This window comes from Geotrypetes seraphini, chromosome 17 (assembly GCF_902459505.1).
Source record: "Geotrypetes seraphini chromosome 17, aGeoSer1.1, whole genome shotgun sequence".
NCBI lineage: Eukaryota > Metazoa > Chordata > Amphibia > Gymnophiona > Dermophiidae > Geotrypetes > Geotrypetes seraphini.
In genome coordinates this window covers 48,853,488-48,866,655 of record NC_047100.1, presented here as the reverse complement: position 1 = coordinate 48,866,655, position 13,168 = coordinate 48,853,488, and the positions used below count along the sequence as shown (strand labels likewise).

Genomic DNA, 13,168 nt, shown 5'->3' with positions numbered 1-13,168 from the left:
TGAATCAGGTTGGGCAGACTGGATGGACCATTCGGGTCTTTATTACATTACATTACATTAGTGATTTTTATTCCGCTTGTACCTTGCGGTTCAAAGCGGATTACATAAGAAGAGAACTGGACATTTCCAGGATGGTACATGACAATAGAGAATACAGTTTGAGGATAGAGACTTAATAACAGAATGATAGTAAAGACTTAGTAACATCGGAAGATGTTTTGGACGGCAGTGTTTTGGTTTCTTGGGGGATGGGGTGAGGGAGATTAGGTAGATTGTATATGCTTTTTGAACAGCAGTGTTTTGATTTCTTTACGGAATGTCTTGAGGTCTGATGTTGTGGTTAACAATCTGGTGATGGAGGGTTCGAGTTTTGCAGCATGTGTTGCCAGGAGGCTATCGTAAAGCTTTTTGCGGTGTGTACCCTTGAGTGGTGGGTATGTGAATGATGTCAGTGTTCTTCTTGTTCTGGTTGGAAGGTTACGGTTTAGGCGGTCATCTAGGTAGGTGGGTGCAGTACCGTTAATTACTTTGAAGAGTAGACAGTATAGTTTGCCGTCATCTACTATGTTACTATGTTACTATGACAATGCATGTGCTCACAAGGCTGGGAAAACAATGGATGTTTTGACGTAGTTGGGGTTTCAGTGCATAGACTATCCATCCTTCTCATCAGATTATGCTCCATCTGACTATTTTCTGTTTCTGAACCTTAAAAAGAGTTTGAAAGGATGACAATTTTTTAGTAATTCAGAAGCGATTGCAGCAGCGGAGCAGTATTTCAGTGACCAGCTATCGGAGCATTTTTGGGAAGGGCTACAGAAACTTCAGACCAAATGTGGTAATTATGTGGACTAACTTGTAAGTTTCATGACTCCACGTTATTCCTTTCTTGATTGGGCTGAGAACTTTTCAGCTCCCCTTCATCGTGCTTAGACAATCTAGGATACATAGGGAATACAACCACCCACTATTGTATTGATTATTTGGGAAGCAAACACACGTTTTCCCTGTAGGCTGTGAACCGGCCTTCTGACTAATTCCCAGATTACACAGAAAAGCTAATACAATCTGTACGTGCAGGGGGAAGGGGTCTATCTCTGTCAGCTGGAGCTCTGGCATGATGCAGGAATACAGGAACGTTGCAAACACGTTCTGTATGGGAGTGATATCTGTCTTTCTCGGTCAGCTGGAGCTCTGGAATGATGCACAGCCCCTGGATCACTGCCCAACATGGTCTGTGTGGGAGAGATGTTTCTCGGGCAGCAGGAACTCTGCAGGTGTTCTGGAGGACTGGACACTGAAACAGTAACAGTCTGGGACTGGCAATTCTCTTCAGGCCTTTGTCACATACCCAAAGGGAGGCAGCTCAGGCTCAGTGCAGCTAGCAGGCCTCAGGATCAAGAATCAGCAGCATGTCCCCTCTTAGAGGATGATAGCCAGGAACTACAAGCCCTCTTGGGAATCCATTTTTATACTCTTTTGGACTCGGGTCTTCTCTGGGAAGATGATGTTTTCTATGCCTTCTGTTTTCTATGCCTCCTCTCCCCTTGGCCGCCGAGCACTCGCCGTTGCCAAGGGGAGAGGAGTGTGGGAGCACTGCTCCGCCCCCCCTCCCGAAACTATTGGAGAGCCCCGACCTTAAAGCAGGTCGCACCAACACAGCCCGGCATTTTCCCTCGGCCCCAGCACTGTTTTCTTGCTGGCCGTTGAGCACTCACCGTTGCCAAGGGGAGAGGAGCATGGGAGCACTGCTCCGCCCCCCTCCCGAAACTATTGGAGAGCCCCGACCTTAAAGCAGGTCGCACCAACACAGCCCGGCATTTTCCCTCGGCCCCAGCACTGTTTTCTTGCTGGCCGTCGAGCACTCACCGTTGCCAAGGGGAGAGGAGCATGGGAGCACTGCTCCGCCCCCCTCCCGAAACTATTGGAGAGCCCCGACCTTAAAGCAGGTCGCACCAACACAGCCCGGCATTTTCCCTCGGCCCCAGCACTGTTTTCTTGCTGGCCGTCGAGCACTCACCGTTGCCAAGGGGAGAGGAGCATGGGAGCACTGCTCCGCCCCCCTCCCGAAACTATTGGAGAGCCCCGACCTTAAAGCAGGTCGCACCAACACAGCCCGGCATTTTCCCTCGGCCCCAGCACTGTTTTCTTGCTGGCCGTCGAGCACTCACCGTTGCCAAGGGGAGAGGAGCATGGGAGCACTGCTCCGCCCCCCTCCCGAAACTATTGGAGAGCCCCGACCTTAAAGCAGGTCGCACCAACACAGCCCGGCATTTTCCCTCGGCCCCAGCACTGTTTTCTTGCTGGCCGTCGAGCACTCACCGTTGCCAAGGGGAGAGGAGCATGGGAGCACTGCTCCGCCCCCCTCCCGAAACTATTGGAGAGCCCCGACCTTAAAGCAGGTCGCACCAACGGTGCGCCGCCGTTCGGCGTGCCAACGAAGGCATACGACAAAGGTGCGTGCGCCTTAGCACGCGCCTTTGCGAAGTGCCTGCGTGGAAACTCTAGTCCCAGATTCAGGAACCGCTCAACTAAACCCCCCACCCGGAATGCAGAGGCAGAGACAGTGACCTACTCCCACGTGTCGACCACGGACCTCCACTCCAGGCACGCTCATCACAGCCCAACCGTGTTACAGCTGGGACGACCTACAAACGAGATCATCACCTTACGGGACCGACTCAACAGGGCTGCCTCACCTGACTCCCTGTCCTATGGAGCAAGACCAGATAACCCAACAGGATAAGTAACATTGCGGACCAATACTTATACTGTATAACCTGCCAGACCTTTACAACATTCTTTAGCGCTACCCAAGTAGCCAACGTAACCTCTAGCACACAATCACAACATAGCAACGATACAAGCAGCCCACAGCCTACACCAGCACAAATTTCCCAGTAGCATCGCATCCATAGTACTCTGGTCATTTGCACCACCCAGCTAACAATAGCTCTACACCCACAGCAGTCTGCACATTCGCACTACATAGCAGCTGCCAATCAGGTCCTAATTAGTAGCACACTCAGGATAAGAATACTCTAACTTGTACACTGTATTGTACTGTACTGACATTTTATCGGATTGTATTGAATTTCACTGTATGATACTATATTTTACTGTTTGATACGTCATTGATACTATTATATCGGATCATATTGAATTTCACTGTATGATACTATATTTTACTGTTTGACACGTTTTTGTTACTATATTGTACGGTAAGACACTATATTGTACTGTATGATATGCCATTGGATGGCAACGTACCCATCTTGACCTGCATATCCAGCATTCCCCTAATTATTCCATACCTCTCTACATTAAGCCTGACCAACCAAGCAAAAATCAAGAGAAACACCGCTCCAAACCTATACTGCACCACTCCCCACCCAGCTATCGCCCACAACGCCCCCCGGTAAACTCCCAAGCCATAACCGCTGTTGCTGGAGCCCCTCACCATGACCTGGACAAGCACTCACCAATGTGCAGCCCTACTCTTACACTATCTGCTCACCATTAGATGCTGCAACGCAGATCACTCTAACACATCCCCATCCCCATTCACATCTCCCTATACCTTTCAGTAAAACCCAAACCCCCCACTTACACTCACCACACCACACAAGACCACCCAAGCTCCAATCCGCCCCCTATCCACCCCCACAAACCGACCAAACCTCGCCCAAAAAAACCAAGATCACTAAAAAAACTTGTGTACTCCCACGCCTCACCAACCGACCACACCAACCACCAGCCCCTACTAGGCGCATACCTAAATATCAGATCAATTCGAAATAAATCGATTCTGATCAAAGATTGGCTGACGGAAACTAACCCCGACTTTGTCCTTCTCGCGGAAACCTTGTTGCAATCATACAAGGACATTATCATTAAAGACTGTCTACCCCCAGGATTCAAGATTCTCTCACTAGCCAGAACATGGGGAAGAGGAGGAGGTCTAGCAATAATCTACCGAGACCAGCTAAACTGTACCATTCTCAACACAATATCCTCGCCAAACGCAGAAATTCTAACCATCTGTCTTACCCCTAATTCACTACCCTCCTCGCTAACTATCACTCTATTTTATATCCCACCAAAAAAATGGACCCTGGCCAAAGAGATCTTTGAGGAATCCCTACTATCCAACTCTTTAACAAGCTCCTATAACCTACTATGCGGGGACATTAACATCCATCTTGAGCAAACTGACCAACCAGAAATCTCGGACTTATGGTCACTGCTCACCCAACTAGGCTATGCCAAACAACCCCCTATCAAAACCCACCAAAGGGGTCACCAGCTAGACCTGGTAACTTTCTCCTCCAAAGAACAGGCCAATCCCACATTCTATTGGAAACAAGGCAACTGGTCAGACTCTCTCTGGTCGGATCACTGTCTATGCACCTTCTCAATAGGATGCCAACATAAACCCCCCCAAAAAAGCAAAACTAGAATCATTAAAACCCACACTACCAGAGGAAAGATTGACCCAGTGGAATTCTGGTCCCGGTTCGAAATAACCACCAATCAACCTGAAGGAACGGAGCAACTCATGACCTCCTGGATCGAGGATAGTACCAACATACTAAACGAGATTGCCCCCTTTAAAACCCGCAGAATAAGAACTACAAACCAAGAAGGCTGGTTCGACTCAGAACTGCTGCTACTAAAGAAGGATCTCAGAAAAGCAGAAAGACTATGGCAAAAATCAGGAACTCAAGAACATAGACTGGCCTGGAGACTAAAACTAAAAAATTACAAAAACCTCACTAACGAAAAAAGAAAAAAATTTTACTCTCACAAAATCGGTAACATTAAAAACAACAGTAGTAACCTCTTTAAATTGGTTAATGACCTATACAACATCGAAACCATCACAAACATCCATGAAGAATCCACTCTAACCGCCAATTCCCTTGCAGACTTCTTTAACACCAAGATTCAAAAATTAAGATCAACTTTACCTACCAGGTCCAATCCCTTCGAACTGTTCCCCATTCTCCCAGACCCGGGCATATCTAACCCAGACCCAGGATACAAAACAGACCTTAGCTGGAAACAATTCTCAACAATAGACTGGCAAACCTTTAATACTTACTGCAACAAATACACCCTCTCCTTCTGCAAATTGGACACCTGCCCACCAAACATCATGAAAACTGCCCCGAGCCTCTTCAAAGCAAACATGATGACATGGGTTAACTCCCTATTGTCCACAGGAAACTTCCCGCCAGAGCAAGGTCACATCATGATTACCCCTACTATAAGAACATAAGCAGTGCCTCTGCCGGGTCAGACCATAGGTCCATCCTGCCCGGCAGTCCGCTCCCGCGGCGGCCCTAACAGGTCACGACCTGTCTGAATCACCAGAAGGGGCTCCCTTGCCACCTTGGTTTCTCATTGAAGTCCTATCTTCCCATCGTAGTCCTAACCCTCCGGTCTTGCACATGCACGACCTGTTGGGTTTCTATACTTATTACCTGGTTAGCTTTCTATACTTGTGTTACATCCCAGCTCCTCCCTCAGTATCCCACGATCCCTTTATCCCTCAGGAATCCGTCCAATCCCTGTTTGAATCCCTGTACCGTACTCTGCCTGATCACTTCCTCCGGTAGCGCATTCCAAGTGTCCACGACCCTTTGGGTGAAAAAAAACTTCCTTGCATTTGTTTTGAACCTATCTCCCTTCAGTTTCTCCGAATGCCCCCTCGTACTTGTTCCCTTCAGTCTGAAGAATCTGTCCCTATCCACCCTCTCTATGCCCCTCATGATCTTGAAGGTCTCTATCATATCTCCCCTGAGCCTCCTTTTTTCCAGAGAGAAGAGCCCCAGCCTATCCAACCTCTCGGCGTATGGGCAGTGTTCCAGCCCTGTTACCAGTTTCGTTGCTCTCCTTTGGACTCTCTCAAGTACCGCCATGTCCTTCTTGAGGTGTGGCGACCAATACTGAACGCAGTATTCCAGATGTGGACGCACCATCGCTCGATACAATGGCATGATGACTTCCCGCGTCCTTGTTGTTATGCCCCTCTTTATGATGCCCAGCATCCTGTTGGCTTTTTTCGAGGCTGCTGCGCACTGTGCAGATGGCTTCAGTGATGCATCCACCAGCACACCCAAGTCTCTCTCAAGTCTGCTGTCTCCCAACAATGCCCCCCCCCCCCATTTGTAGTTGAACAATGGGTTCTTTTTCCCTATATGCATGACCTTGCATTTTTCCACGTTAAAGCGCATTTGCCATTTGTTTGCCCAGTCTTCCAGCTTGTCCAGGTCCCTTTGCAGGTCCTCACACTCCTCCCTGGACCTAACTCTACCGCACAGTTTGGTATCGTCTGCAAATTTTATAACCTCGCACTTTGCCTCCTTTTCCAGATCCTTGATAAATATGTTGAAGAGTAACGGCCCCAGCACCGATCCCTGTGGCACACCGCTCGTGACTCCCCGCCAGTCAGAATATTGGCCCTTCACTCCGACCCTCTGCAGTCTACCCGACAACCAGTGCTTGATCCATCTGTGCACATCCCCTCCCACCCCGTGGTTCCACAGCTTCCTAAGCAGCCTTTCATGTGGCACCTTGTCGAAAGCCTTTTGAAAATCGAGGTAAATGATGTCTATGGGTTCCCCATTGTCCACCCGACTGCTTATTCCCTCAAAGAAGTACAGAAGGTTCGTTAGGCACGACCTTCCCTTACAGAATCCGTGCTGGCTTTTTCTCAGTAGGCCATTCCTCTCGATGTGCTCGCAAATGCCGTCCTTGATCATAGCTTCCACAATCTTCCCTATAATTGAAGTCAGGCTCACCGGCCTGTAGTTCCCGGGGTCACCCCTCGATCCCTTCTTGAAGATAGGTGTGACATTCGCCAATTTCCAGTCCTCTGGTACCTCACCAGTTTTCAAGGATAGGTTGCAAACATGCTGGATTGTGCCCGCTATTTCTTGTCTTAGTTCCTTCAGAACCCTTGGGTGGATCCCGTCCGGGCCCGGTGATTTACCGCATTTTAACCTGTCTATCTGTTTGAGGACATCCTCCTTACTTACCTCTATGTGCTCCAATAAAAAACGCAAAAGAATCACCAAATTCCCCATTAAACTACAGACCGATTGCAAGCATCCCCTATTCACCAAAATAGCAGAAGGGATGGTAAAGGCTGAACTCTCCACATACCTAGAAAAATTCAACATCCTAAGCGACAATCAATCAGGCTTTCGCGCGGACCACAGCACTGAAACCATCATAGCCGCCCTCCTCGACCATCTCCACACGCTCTTCAGTCAAGGCTCTAGTGCCTTAATCATACAACTAGATCTGAGCAGTGCCTTTGACCTGGTCGACCACACCATCCTCCTGGAATGCCTGGCACACATTAGCATCTCTGATCAGGTCCTCAACTGGTTTCAGGGGTTCCTAAAAAATAGATCCTACAAGGTACTCAAGAACAACTCTTCCTCATATAGCTGGGACAACATCTACGGTGTCCCGCAGGGCTCCCCCCATCCCCCATTCTGTTCAATATCTACCTGGCCTCCCTAGGTAACCTCCTACATACCCTCAAGCTCAAATTTTTCATCTACGCAGATGATATCACAATAGCCATTCCTCTAACCAGTTTCTCACCAGAACTACTCGACTACATTACAAACATCCTCAATCAGATTGAACTCTGGATGCTATCATTCAGGCTGAAACTAAACCCTGACAAAACAAAATTTTTTCTAGCCACCCCCAAAGATAAAATCAGGGACACTACAATTCAACTGAAAGGAATGACTTTCCCCCTCGAACATACCTTAAAAACCTTGGACAAAAATTTATCCTTAGAAAATCACACCGACCTCATAGTCAGGAAATGCTTCTCGGCACTTTGGAAACTCCGCACCATAAAAAAAATACTTCGATGACACCTCTTTCCGCCTATTAATGCAATCCTCCATTCTCAGCATTCTAGACTACTGCAATATAATCTACCTGAACTCCACAAAGAAAACTACCAGGAGACTAAAAATGATCCAAAACACCGCCGTTCGCCTCATCTATGGCCTAAAGAAATGGGAACATATTACCCCTTTTTACCACCAACTCCATTGGCTACCATTCGAATCCAGAGTGCTTTTCAAATTCGCATGCTTCTGCTACAAATCGGTAAATGGCTTTTCGCCAAGATACATCAATCCCCACTTTATCCTTCACTGCACCAACAAGAAATCCCGCAGAATTCAGCTGTTCGCCTACCCTTCACTAAAGCTGTGTCATCTCAAAAGATTCCTAGACAAAACCTTCGCTTTCCAAGCAGCCAAGCTGAACCCATGGCTAGCCCAAATGATACTCGAGGCCCCCACTTACCTCGGCTTCAGAAAACTACTCAAAACTCACCTATTCAGCAAACAAGACCCTTAACCGTCCCCTTCCGGCAATCGCCTGGCCTTCTCTTGGCTCATCTCCCCCTTCACGATCGCTTCTTTCTCCCCACTCTTCTACCCTCTTCCTTCTTCAACTGCCAAGCTCGGCTAATTTTGTTGTTAATCTAATAAATTGTTGTAAATCTGCATGTCAATGCGGATCCTAATCTAATTGATGTGAACCGCCTAGAACTCATTGGGTATGGCGGTATATAAGAATAAAATTATTATTATTATTATTATTTTGACCTTTTGATCTGAGCATCTCCAGAAATATCACCTTGATGTCACCTTAAGGTGGTTCAGGAACCTCAGCTCCTTCCTGTGGCCCCCAAAATGTTTGGGCACCAAGTTGTCTAAAAGAGTCAGTGTTCCTCAGATAAGGCTGCAAGATGGGGGTGGGGATGCTAGACATGGGATGAGGATGGGGACAGAGAAGAGGGTATGCTGGACATGGGAAGAGCAGAGATATGGGGAGAGGGAAATGGAGGGATGCTTGATAAGATTAAATCTTTATGCACTCCATTGAGAGTTCTTATCCACAGGATCACTCACTTTCCTTAACAGTAGGTGCATTATCAGAGTTCTGGACAGTGTTCTGAAGCCCTATTCATCTGGGTAAACGTTCATTTAGCTGTGCAGAAAGGTTAGAAAATTGCTTTATACACTGCATGACTAAATCATTTAAAATATATTTCACATCCTGTTAAGTTTCTTAAGGCTAGATTCACTAAGCCCACCTTAACTTTCTGATCCGTGTCTCTTCCTATGCAATCACTGGCCAGCCGATTGATTCACCATTAGTCTCCATGCAAATTAGCCCAATCGGACATCCGCCCCATACTGACCCCACGGATCACAGAAGAGCGATCCTGACACATGCACAGACCATCTTGTTTGCCTGTAGATGGTCTGTGCATGCTTTCCATGGGATTCTGAACATAAACAGGTTTGCAGCAATTTAGTAGCTGAGGTTCACCCCCACTTGCAAATAGGAAACACTGGGATAACCTTAAGGCACAAGAAGACAAGGGGGTTACAAGAAGACAAGGGGAACTGCTGTTTCCTCACTCCAGCGTGAAATGGGGTTGGGTGCCTGCGAGCAGAGGAGGGAGATTTTTTTTTTTTGAGAGCTGTGAAACTTTTCGCGAGCCTGTTTACTCTCCCGTTTCCCAAGCTAGCGTGCCCTTCCCCGTGCAAGCCCGTGGTTTTAACCTGTGGGTTTGAAGTGAGGCTGCATTGCGGGGAAGGGCAGGCTAGCCTGGGACACGGGAGAGTAAAACGGGCTCGCAAAAAAACTTTCAGCTAGGGAGGAGAGCTTGCCCTGAGAAGCATGTGAGATAGCCGAGGCTTTTTAAGAGCCAGCAACAGTCAGGGCGGCAAGAGCAGAGCTGCAGAAAGGCAGGAGAATCGGGGCTGAGCAGGGTGGGCGGCAGGCAGGAGATTGTGGCTTATAGCAGAAGGCAGGGCAGTCGGAAAGAGCTTGTTTGTGATCGGTCAGCCCAGTCGGTGTTGCAGGGTTTTGGTTAGTGAATCGCGTCCCTGCCTACTTTGCATGCCGTTCCCCTCATTTGCATGTGTAGATCGGAGGGTGGTCAGCAGAGAGGTAAGTGAATCGGGCCTGAGTAAAATCGGGTCGCAAACCTATCGGTACACGATCGGTTTGCTTTGTGAATCTAGCCTTTAAAGGATAATTTTTGGCAAATCTCACTAAAAGTTGTGACAAATGACCAACACCCAAAGGGAACAAAATCAAAGAGAGAGGCCTTCAAATGTTCTCAGCAGGGTGAGGATACATGAAAACACCCACTAGGGGGAGTCTGGGAGTAGCTGTGCTGAAGTGTTGTAAAAGTAAATGGAAGAATCTCTGCAACAACTATATTTTGGCTTCCGTGTTCTTTCTAGGTTTTTAATACAGGTAGGGATTTATGTGCATGCAGAGCGAGACTTATCAGCATGCCAAGTGTGTTCGATGATAGAAAGCTTGTGCTTGTACAGGGATCATTTGAGACTAAGCACTAAAGCAGATTGGCGTTCCTTTGCAGAGGGTTTCTGTTTACTTTCTAAAAAGTGAGTGTGCATGGATTTATCTGCCATTTACAGAAACACATGTTAAAAGGTTTCTTTCAGTAATCATTTGCAAGCAGCAATAGTTGCTGACTGTTTTAACACTATATAAGAGTCTGGCTGTAAAAATTCAGAGCATGCACAACTTACAGGACTTCAGCCAAATATGTTCTCTTGTGCCTGGAGCAGAATTAACCCTTCATTGGACCATAGTTAAACAACCATTTTGGGTCCCCTGCAATAATAAAATACTTTGTAAATCTCCCTTTCACTTCCCTATCATAATATTAGCCTGCTTTCTTTTCTACTGTACTTTCAAGGAATACTCGAGCAGCAATTTTTACTTGCTACTGCTTTTGCTTTCTTTACAGTCTAAATAAATTGCATGGGGACTGGGGATCTCAGAATTGCAGGACCTTCAAGATTCTGATTGCAAAGGAATGCTAACAGAAAGGATTCCTTCTGCAAGCTGGAGAACAACTGACAAGGTACTGGGAAAGAGGCAAAAAGGCTTCTGTGACTGGAAGTGGCTGTAGATTTTCCCTATTCTTGCTTGCTGGGCAACAGCTTACTGGAGCAAATTCAGATGGCATGCCTTAATGTTTGGTCCATAGGTACTTGCCTACTTTTCCTATGCCTTAATTTTGACAGCAGAACTCAGCATCCAAGATATTCAGAATTAACTAGGTCAGATTCTTCCGGATCATACAAAAGACACATGGGATACTCTGACTTGCCTTTCTCAGCAACAGAGGCAGAGCCACAATCCTGGAGAAACAGGTTCAGCAGGAACTAAGCTACCCTGTCTATATGTTCAAACAACTACATAAGAACATAAGAAGTTGCCTCCACTGGGTCAGACCAGAGATCCATCGCACCCAGCGGTCCACTCCCGCGGCGGCCCATCAGGTCTATGACCTGTGAAGTGGTTCCTGACCATTTCTATAACCTACCTCTACTTCTATCTGTACCCCTCAATCCCCTTCTCCTTTAGGAACCTATCTAAACATTCCTTGAATCCCTGTAATGTGCTCTGGCCTATCACAACCTCCGGAAGTGCGTTCCATGTGTCAACCACCCTCTGGGTAAAAAAGAACTTCCTAGCATGTGTTCTAAACCTGTCCCCTCTCAGTTTCTCCGAGTGACCCCTTGTACTTGTGGTTCCCCACAGTCTGAAGAATCTGTCCCTGTCTACCTTCTCTATGCCTCTCAGGATTTTGAAGGTTTTTCTATCATGTCTCCTCTAAGTCTCCGCTTTTCTAGGGAGAACAGCCCCAGCATTTTCAACCTGTCAGCGTATGAGAAGTTTTCCATACCTTTTATCAGTTTAGTCGCTCTTCTCTGGACCCCCTCAAGTACTGCTATGTCCTTCTTGAGGTACGGCGACCAGTACTGGACACAGTACTCCAGATGTGGACGCACGATACAGCGGCATGATGACTTCCTTCGTCCTGGTTATGATACCCTTTTTAATGATACCCAGCATTCTGTTTGCTTTCTTTGAGGCTGTTGCACACTGTGCTGATGCTTTCAGTGTTGTGTCCACCATCACCCCCAGGTCCCTTTCAAGGTTGCTCACCCCAGCAATGATCTCCCCATTTTGTAGCTGAACATCGGGTTCTTTTTCCCTACATGCATAACCTTGCATTTCTCTATGTTAAAACTCATTTGCCACTTTTTTGCCCACTCTTCCAGTCTCGTTAGGTCCCTTTGCAGGTCTTCACAGTCTTCCGTGGTTCTAACTCTGCTGCAGAGTTTGGTGTCATCAGCAAATTTAATAACCTCACATTTTGTCCCCGTCTCCAGGTCGTTAATAAATATATTGAACAGGAGCGGTCCCAGCACCGACCCCAAAACCAAATAGACCAATCGTTTTTCAGAGAAATATACAAAATGCACAATTATTTCACAGGGGGTGTAATTTTATAATTAATATTTTTTTCTTTTGATGGGGTATCGTCAGTGTGGGGTCTTGAGATGAAAAGAGCAACACTCCGAAGGAGAGAAAAGCTCTAACACTCCAAATTTTGGATCCAGTTAATAAAACAGCAGAGAACTTCTTAACCACTATAGGCTGTACACCATCATCGGGTACCTCTTATATGCTATATTATTTGAATAATTTCATATATAATTTTTTGGTCTCTATTGATGAATCTCTATATTCTTGAACATTTCATAGACCTCGGTGGTACCTTCTGTATATAGTAAACTTTCCTCTATACAGAATATTGGCACCAAAATTCGTCATCAGTCTCACAATCAGTAATCATATACTTATTAACTCTATTTATAATATACTAGTGTTTTAGCCCGTTACATTAACGGGTGCTAGAGTAGATGTCTGTCTGTTTCTTTTGTGGTTTTTTTTTTATTTGTCTCTCTCTCTTTGGATGCTGTCATTTTTTCTGTTTGTGTCTTTCCCTGGCCCCCTGTCTGTCTATCTTTATTTCTAACTCTATCCTCTTCCCTCAATCCTGCATGTGGCCTTTTTTCTTTCTCCTCCCCACTTCCTTCCAACGTCTGCTCCCCCTGTCCTCCACACTTCCATTTGGTGTGTCTTCCTCTCTCTACCTCTTCCATCTACTGTTCACCCTCTGTCTTGCCCCTCTCTTCTCTTTCCATCCAGTGTCCGCCCTCTCTCTCTGTTCCATATGGCCTCTCTCCATCTCCTCCTTCCTTTTCCCTTAGTCTAGCAT

At 46.7% G+C, this 13,168-nt stretch overlaps 1 protein-coding gene across 10 annotated transcripts in view; it reads left to right on the top strand.

Annotated features, from left to right (window-relative positions):
• The first annotated feature begins 719 nt into the window (after positions 1–719).
• The window catches only part of LOC117351463 (acylamino-acid-releasing enzyme-like), a 162,230-nt gene continuing 149,781 nt past the window's right edge, over positions 720–13,168 (top strand). For 6 of the 10 annotated variants that reach the window (XM_033926771.1, XM_033926770.1, XM_033926773.1 and 3 more), the window contains exons 1-2: positions 10,240–10,320; positions 10,841–10,957. The gene's annotated coding sequence lies outside the window, so the exon portion shown is untranslated. The other 4 variants (XM_033926764.1, XM_033926763.1, XM_033926767.1 and 1 more) reach the window with 4 other exon arrangements.